At 44.9% G+C, this 8,898-nt stretch overlaps 1 protein-coding gene across 3 annotated transcripts in view; it reads right to left on the reverse strand.

Annotated features, from left to right (window-relative positions):
- Positions 1-8,673, reverse strand: part of nfyc (nuclear transcription factor Y, gamma) — an 88,645-nt gene extending 79,972 nt beyond the window's left edge. For all 3 annotated transcript variants that reach the window (XM_060847124.1, XM_060847123.1, XM_060847120.1), the window contains exon 1: positions 8,590-8,673. The gene's annotated coding sequence lies outside the window, so the exon portion shown is untranslated. The remainder of the gene's footprint in view (positions 1-8,589) is intronic.
- Between the last annotated feature and the right edge of the window lie 225 nt (positions 8,674-8,898).

The raw sequence follows: 8,898 nt of genomic DNA on the forward strand, positions 1-8,898 counted from the left end.
CACTGTGCCACCGTGCCGCCCATAATAGATCGAGTGAATCCTTAGAAGGGTATAAAGGCAGTCAGAATATACTTAAGGAAATTAGGAGGGCAAAAAGGGGACATGAGATAGCTTTGGCAAATAGGGTTAAGGAGAATCCAAAGGGTTATTACAAATTCATTAAGAATAAAAGGGTAACGAGGGAGAGAATAGGGCCCCTCAAAGATCAACAAGGCAACCTTTGTGTGAAACCACAGGAGATGGGGGGAGATACTACTAGGGAAGTGATTGCTGGACCTCTTGCTGAGATATTTGTATCATCTATAGTCACAGGTGAGGTGCTGGAAGACTGGAGGTTGGTTAACGTGGTACTACTATTTAAGAAAGGTGGTAAGGACCAGCCAGGGAATTGTGGACCGGTGAGCCTGAGGTCAGTGGTGTGCAAGTTGTTGGAGGGAATCCTGAAGGACAGGATTTGCACGTATTCGGAAAGGCAAGGACTGATTCAGGATTGTCAACATGGCTGTGTGTGTGGAAAATCACATCTCACAAACTTGATTGAGTTTTTTGAAGACATAACAAAGAAGATTGATGAGGACAGAGCAGTGGACGTGATCTATATGGACTTCAGTATGGCTTTTGACATGGGAGACTGGTTAGCAAGGTTAGATCTCATGGAATACAGGGAGAACTAGCCATTTGGATACAGAACTAGCTCAAAGGTAGAAGACAGAGGGTAGTGGTGAAGGGTTGTTTTTCAGACTGGAGGCCTGTGACCAGTGGAGTGCCACAAGAATCGGTGCTGGGTCCACTACTTTTCGTCATTTATAGAAAATGATTTGGTTATGAGCATAAGAGGTATAGTTAGTAAGTTTGCAGATGACACCAAAATTGAAGGTGTAGTGGACAGCAAAGAAGGTTGCCACAGATTACAATGGGATCTTGATCAGATGGGCCAATGGGCTAAGGAGTGGCAGATGGAGTGTAATTTAGGTAAATGCGAGGTACTTCATTTTGGGAAAGCAAATCTCAGCAGGACTTATACACTTAATGGTTAGATCCGAGAGAGTGCTGCTGAACAAAGAGACCTTGGAGTGTAGGTTCATAGCTCCTTGAAAACAGAGTCGCAGGTAGGTAGGATGGTGAAGACTGCGTTTGGTAAGCTTTCCTTTATTGGTCAGAGTATTGAATAAAGGAGTTTGGGAGGTCATGTTGCAGCTGTACAGGACATTGGTTAGGCCACTTTTGAAAATATTGCATGCAATTCTGGTCTCCTTCTTGTCAGAAGGATGTTGTGAAACTTGAAAAAGTTCAGAAAAGATTTACAAGGATGTTGCCAGGATTGGAGAATTTGAGCTACAGGGAGAGGCTAAATAGGCTGTGGCTGTTTTCCCTGGAGCGTCAGAGGCTGAGGGGTGACCTTTTTGAGGTTTAGAAAATCATGAGGGGCATCAATAGGATAAATTGACAAAGTCTTTTCCTTGGGGTGAGGAAAGATATAAAAGAGATCTAAGAGACAACTTTTTCACACAGAGGGTGGTGCATATATGAAATGAGCTGCCAGAGGAAGTGGTGGAGGCTGGTACAATTACAACATTTAAAAGGCATCTGGATGGGTATATGAATAAGAAGGGTTTTGAGGGATACGGACAAAGTGCTGACAAATGGGACTAGATTAGGTTAGAATATCTGGTCAGCATGGACGAGTTGGACACAAGGGTCTGTTTCCATGCTGTACATTTCTATGACTATGACACAGAACTTTGGATATCTTCTTAAAATGTCTGATAGTGCAGCACTCCTTCATTGCCACACTGGCGTATCTGTCTTGATTTTGTGCTCATATCTTTGGAGTAGGAGTTGATCACGCAACTTTTGCAAGAAGCAAAAATGTTGTCCACTTATTCACATCTGTCTCTCTTTTTTAGATTAGATTCCCTACAGTGTGGAAACAGGCCCTTCGGCCCAGCCAGTCCACATAGACCCATTTCCCCCTGACCAATGCACTTAACACTGAGGGCAATTTAGCTTGGCCAATTCACCTGATATGCACATCTTTGTGATTGTGGGAGGAAATCCACGCAGACACAGAGAGAATGTGGTTGAGGCTGGAATCGAACCTGGGACCCTGGTGCTGTGAGGCTGAAGTGCTAACCACTGAGCCACTATGCTCATGCCAAGTACTTATTACATATTGTTGCTGTTATTTTGTAGGCCAATGCAGCCATCAATTTGCATATTGCAAAATCCCACAAACAGCAAGGAGTGTTAACCTAGATTGTAGGTAGTCTTGGAGAACATCTTAAACTCATGACTCTTCAGAGGTGTGGTGACCAAAGCCAATGTTAGGCCACTGTTGCAATATTGTGTGCAATTCTGGTCTCCTTCCTATCAGAAAGATGTTGTGAAACTTGAAAGAGTTCCAAAAAGATTTACAATGATGTTGCCAGGGTTGGAGGGTTTGAGCTATAGCGAGGCTGAACAGGCTGGGGCTGTTTTCCCTGGAGCGTCAGAAACTGAGGGGTGACCTTATAGAGGTTTACAAAATTATGAGGGGCATGGATAGGATAAATAGACAAAGTCTTTTCCTTGGGGTCGGTGAGTCCAGAACCAGAAGGCATAGGTTTAGGGCAAGAGGGGAAAGATATAAAAGAGACCCAAGGGGCAACGTTTTCACACAGAGAGTGGTACATGTATAGAATGAGCTGCCAGAGGAAGTAGTGGAGGCTGGTACAATTGCGACATTTAAAAGGCATTTGGATGGGTATATGAATAGGAAGGGTTTGGAGGGATATGGGCTGGGTGCTGGCAGGTGGGACTAGGTTGGGTAGGGATATCTGGTCAGCATGGACAGGTTGGACCGAAGACCGAAGCATGTTCCATGCTGTACATCTCTATGACTATGACACATGGGATGATAATGCAAAGTTAACATAAACTGTGAAACCAAGTCAGAAACTGCTGGAAAATGCAAGAAGTCTAGCAGCATTTGAACTGAAGAAGGATCACTGGATCTGAAATCTTCACTCTGCTTTCTTTACATGCTGCCAGACCTGAAATTTTCCAGCAATTTATGATTTTGTTTCTAATTTCTAGCATTCGCAATTCATTTTAACCATTAACTGTGCCTGTGACAGTACCCGAACTAATCACCGTCCACAGCATTGGTAGTAAGGGATGCACGAAAAGTACATGTAATAGATTGACAACAAAGTTGCAGGTTTGGTTCACATGGGAATTTGATGCTGAGAAGGAAAGCATTTGGTAGCTGACACCTTTGTTTCCAAGTTCGGGCAGTGTAACTTTCTATCACTTCAGCAGTGTGTGAATTAATAACTAATTGATTAGTTAATGATCTGTCTAAGTTTTGAATACAGATAACAATCCAGCCCTACAGCCCTCTGTGTTGAAGACACGTGTCAATATATAAGTATTTCCACGTATTGACTATCCTCCAAGAAGAAAAGTTCTCTACTTTAAAAAGGGCAACCCCTCATTCTGAGATTATGCTTAGTCGCCCTAGACGCTCCCAGAATGAGAAACCACCTTTCCACAGTAAAGCTGTCGAGTCCCCAAGGGAAGAGGATCAGCCCAACTTTAACTTTGAGAATGAGAAGGATGAATGAGTGGACAAATAATGGTACAGAATGCCATTCGAGCAGGCATTAGGGAAAAGGAACGTGGTAGTGTTAAGAGACAGTGTGATCAGGGAGTGTGTAGTTCTCTAAAGTGTGAATTATACATAGAACATTATTCCTGATTCGAAGATAACTTAAAATGTTAATGCCCAAATCAATGCTACCTGAGCAACATGCCAATTCACATTAGCACAGGTTGAGCAAAGTATTAAAGGTGCAGTTCAAAGAGAGGTGTGAGAAGGGGGTTTCAATGTATGAGGTTCCAACATCAGTATTCATGGACAGACAAGCTATTCAGTTGGGATGGGCACTACTTAAACTAGGATGATACCAGTATTCTGGCCAGTCACAGAACTAGAACTGTAGATTGGGTTTTATACCAACAGTAGAGGGGAGAGGAAGCAGAGTGTTGGGAGAATCTGAAAAACAAGAAATATTGCAGTGATGTGATAAAGACAAAGAAAGTAGGATGAGTGAGAACAGAAATGAACATAACTTGTACATCAGTGAATAAGGTAATTGCAGGGAATAGAAGTTAAAAAGAAAATTAGAGGTTGTTTCTCTAAATACATGAAGCATCTGCAATATGATAGATGAACTATAAGCACAAATAGAGGAGAGATTATTTAATACCAATTCAGAGATATGGTTGCGAGGTGTTTAATGTTGGGAAGTAAGCATTCCAGGGTACACAGTATTTTGGAGTTAGCCAGAATAGTGGCAGGGATGGGTAGCATTGAAAGTAAAGGATGACACAAGTACACTAGTGGAAAGTATCTTGTTTGAGAAAATCATCAAATAGAATCGGTGTGGGTGGAAATCAATGTCAGAAAACACTGATAACATATTTTTTAGACCCCTGCATCAGTAGGACAGAGCATTAAATGAGAAATTATTGGTGTTGTATTAACTGTGGGGGACTTTATCTCCAAATGGGTGACAATAACTAAATTGGCAAAAGTGGTCTAGAATCTTATGGTCTTATGACAAAATGCATTTGTAGAATATTTTTAAGACAGTTTGCTGGACCAATAGATTATGTCACTAACCAGGTTCAAAGCTAAATTATATTTGGTAATGTGGCAGGGTTAATTAATTTTTTTTGAGGAATGTGGATGGACATCACTGTCTGGCCAGCATTTTATCATCCATCCCTAGTTGCCAAAGAGAAAGTAGTGATGAGCTGCTTCCTTGAAACACTGTAGACTGCATGCTGTAGGTTGACCCACAATGTCCTTAGGGAAGGAATTCCAGAATTTTGAGCCAGTAACAATGAAAGAATGGTGATATATTTGCAAATCAGGATGGTGGGAGTGTGGTGCTGGAAAAGCACAGAAGGTCAGGTAGCATCCAAGGAGTAGGAGAATCAACGTTTCAGGCATAACCCCCTCAAAAAAAAATGTTATTTCTGAAGGAGGGCTTATGCCCGAAATGTCGATTCTCCTGCTCCTCAGATGCTGCCTGATCTGCTGTTCTTTTCCAGCACCACATTCTCGACTCTGATCTCCAGCATCTGCAGTCCTCGCTTTCTCCGAATCAGGATGGTGAGTGGCTTGGAGAGGATTTTATAGATGGTGTTGTTCCTATGAATCTGCTGCTCTTGTCCTTCGAGATGAGAGTGCTCATGGGTTTGGAAGATGCTGTCTATGGATCTTTGGTGAATCTCTGCAGTGTATCTTATGTATAGTACATACAGCAGCTGAGAAACAGTACACCATCAGTTACACTGGAGAACTGTCCCACTCTGGCATGGTGCACCAAGAGGGCTAATGTACACGCATGCCAAGTCAGTGGTGGAGGGAGCAGATCCTTGTGAATGTGGTACCAATCAGATGGGCTGCTTTGTCCTGGATGGTGTCAAGCTTCTTGAATGCTGTTGGAATTGTACCCAACAGGGAAAGTGGGGAATACTATATCACAATCCTGACCTGTGCCTTGTAGGTGATGGACAGGCTTCGGGGAATCAGGAGAGTTACTCGCCTCAATATTCCTAGCCTCTGACCTGCTTCTTTATGTTTATGTGATGAGTTCAACTGAGTTTCTGCCCAGTGGTAACCCTAAAGATATTGGTAGTAGAGGATTCAGTGATGGTAACACTATGGAATGTCAAGGAGCAGTGATTAGATTGTCTCTTATCGGAGATGGTCATTGCAACACAAATGTGTGGGGCTAATATGACTTACCACATGCCAACCCAAGCCAGATCTTGCACTGGAGGGCTGCTTCAGTATCAGAGAGTGGTAAATGATACTGAACACTGTGCAAATCATCAGCAAACATTCCCATTTCTGACTTATGAGGGAGGGAATAAAATATGCTGTTGGCATCATTCTTCAGATTCAAAAATTACACGACACTGGGTCAGAGTCCAACATGTTTATTTGAAACTGTAAGCTTTCAGAGCTCCCAGTCTTTCCTCAGGTAGCTCCAAAAGCTTGTGGTTTTAAGTAAACCTGTTGGACTATAATCTGTTGTCATGTAAATTTTGACTTTGTCCACACCAGTCCAACACTGGCACCTCCAAATCATCACACTTCAAAGTCACCAACCAGTCAGCCAACTGAGCTAACCAACCCTTTGGATTTGTGAAGGGCAGGTCTTGCCTTACAAGTCTTATTGAATTCTTTGAGGAGGTGACAAAGCATGTGGATGAGGGTAGAGCAGTGGATGTAGTGTACATGGATTTTAGTAAGGCATTTGATAAGGTTCCCCATGGTAGGCTTATGCGGAAAGTCAGGAGGCATGGGATAGAGGGAAATTTGGCCAATTGGATAGAAAACTGGCTAACCAGTCGAAGTCAGAGAGTGGTGGTAGATGGTAAATATTCAGCCTGGAGCCCAGTTACAAGTGGAGTTCCGCACGGATCAGTTCTGGGTCCTCTGCTGTTTGTAATTTTTATTAATGACTTGGAAGAGGGAGTCGAAGGGTGGGTCAGTAAATTTGCAGATGATACGAAGATTGGTGGAGTTGTGGACAGTGAGGAGGGCTGTTGTCGGCTGCAAAGGGACTTAGATATGATGCAGAGCTGGGCTGAGGAGTGGCAGATGGAGTTCAACCCTGCCAAGTGTGAGGTTGTCCATTTTGGAAGAACAAATAAGAATGCGGAATACAGGGTTAACGGTAGGGTTCTTAGTCAGGTGGTGGAACAGAGGGATCTTGGGGTCTATGTACATAGATCTTTGAAAGTTGCCACTCAGGTGGATAGAGCTTGTAAGAAGGCCTATGGTGTATTAGCGTTCATTAGCAGAGGGATTGAATTCAAGAGTCGTGAAGTGATGTTGCAGCTGCGCAGGACTTTGGTTAGGCCACATTTGGAGTACTGTGTGCAGTTTTGGTCGCCTCACTTTAGGAGAGATGTGGAAGCTTTGGAGAGGGTGCAGAGAAGATTTACCAGGATGTTGCCTGGAATGGAGAATAGGTCATACGAGGATAGGTTGAGAGTTCTCGGCCTTTTCTCGTTGGAACGGCGAAGGATGAGGGGTGACCTGATAGAGGTTTATAAGATGATCAGAGGAATATATAGAGTAGACAGTCAGAAACTTTTTCCCCGGGTACAACAGAGTGTTACAAGGGGACATAAATTTAAGGTGAAGGGTGGAAGGTATAGGGGAGATGTCAGGGGTGGGTTCTTTACCCAGAGAGTGGTGGGGGCATGGAATGCGCTGCCCATGGGAGTGGTAGAGTCAGAATCATTGGCGACCTTTAAGCGGCAATTGGATAGGTACATGGATGGGTGCTTAACCTAGGATAGATGTTCGGCACAACATCGTGGGCCGAAGGGCCTGTTCTGTGCTGTATTGTTCTATGTTCTAACTCCCTTTTCAGCCATTGCAGGTAATTTCCAGGGTTACGATAAAATCCCACCTTCTCAATCTCATCCCTTGCCTAAGGCACGGTGCTCCTTACTTTAAACTCACCAATAGTTGTCTTTCTCTCCAATGAGAGAGCATCCCTAAGGTCCTCTGGGACTATAGTAACTTATTTCTACTGAATGATCCATTGGGAAATAGTGATTATAATACCAATTAATGCCCTGTTCAGTTTGAAAGCTTCTTCGTACTGAATCCTCCACCATCAATATCCTTAGGGTTACTATTGAGCAGAATCTCAATTGAACTTATCACATAAACACAGTGGCTCCAAAGGCAGGCTCCAAAGACTGGGAATACTGAGGCAAGGAACTCACCTCCTGACTTCCCTACTACCATTTTAAGAGATATGATGAGGGAATCAAATCCAAGTTTGTATTTCCAAGATCAACCATGATCATATTGAATGATAAAACAGGATAGGCAGGTCATCTGGTGACACATCTCCTTTTCCCATTTATGTTCTTCTGAAGTAGCCGTGGGTGACAATGAGCAGCTGAGAAACAGTACACCATCAGTTACACTGGAGAACTGTCCCACTCTGGCATGGTGCACCAAGAGGGCTAATGTACACCGCATGCCAAGCCCAGGACATGCAGTGAGCTTCCTCCTGTATCCTAAGTCATTTGGTAAGCCCTTTGGCCTAATGCATCCTGCGATCCAATAATCCAGGAACCAGCGCAAGAGCATACAATGGACCAAGACCCCCCTCACTTACACACACCCTGGATATTTGGTGTCAATCAAAGTGTGTATTGTTGGGGGGAGGGGGGTTGCGAGCCCTCACTCCACAACCCGCCGCCTGCCTGTCGGCTGTGTGAAGAGGCCCGTTTCCTTACCACTTCAGAGTCCCTGGATAGCAGGCGGGCTGGCTGCTCAGGGCTCACACCTTAGGCCCAGGCCTCGGGCCCGGGCCCGCGAACCAATAGCGGCCGAAACCCTCAGACCAATCAAACCTCTGACCCGTGTCCACCAATGAGAGCAGCGGCACACCGAGGCGGTGAAAAGATGGCGCCCGAGCAACGGCGGTACGCAGCCCCCTCCCTCCCGCCGCCTCGCACTCCTTCTCCGTGCCGCGCCCCCGACACAGACCCTGTACTCACCCGGCAGCACGTGGAGTGCCGCCCTGTCCCAGCTCCTGCCTGCCCGCTTCGCTCGTCTCCTTCTCCCCTCGCTGCCCCACCCCTCCCCCCTCGCGCGGAAACAAGATGGCTCCCGCGTTGCTTCAAGGAGACGGACGACCAGACAGAGACATCTCGCGATAGCTCGGCGCCAACACCCGCGTCTTAAAGGGCCCGATTCGAATTTCTGTAGGCCAACATTAACGTCTCTTAAGGGGAGTTTTGCCCACAGCACAGTTTTGGTGATAGCTGATTGCAGAAGGGAGATATTCAGGCCATTGTTTAAAATTA

This window comes from Hemiscyllium ocellatum, chromosome 30 (assembly GCF_020745735.1).
Source record: "Hemiscyllium ocellatum isolate sHemOce1 chromosome 30, sHemOce1.pat.X.cur, whole genome shotgun sequence".
NCBI classification, from domain to species: domain Eukaryota; kingdom Metazoa; phylum Chordata; class Chondrichthyes; order Orectolobiformes; family Hemiscylliidae; genus Hemiscyllium; species Hemiscyllium ocellatum.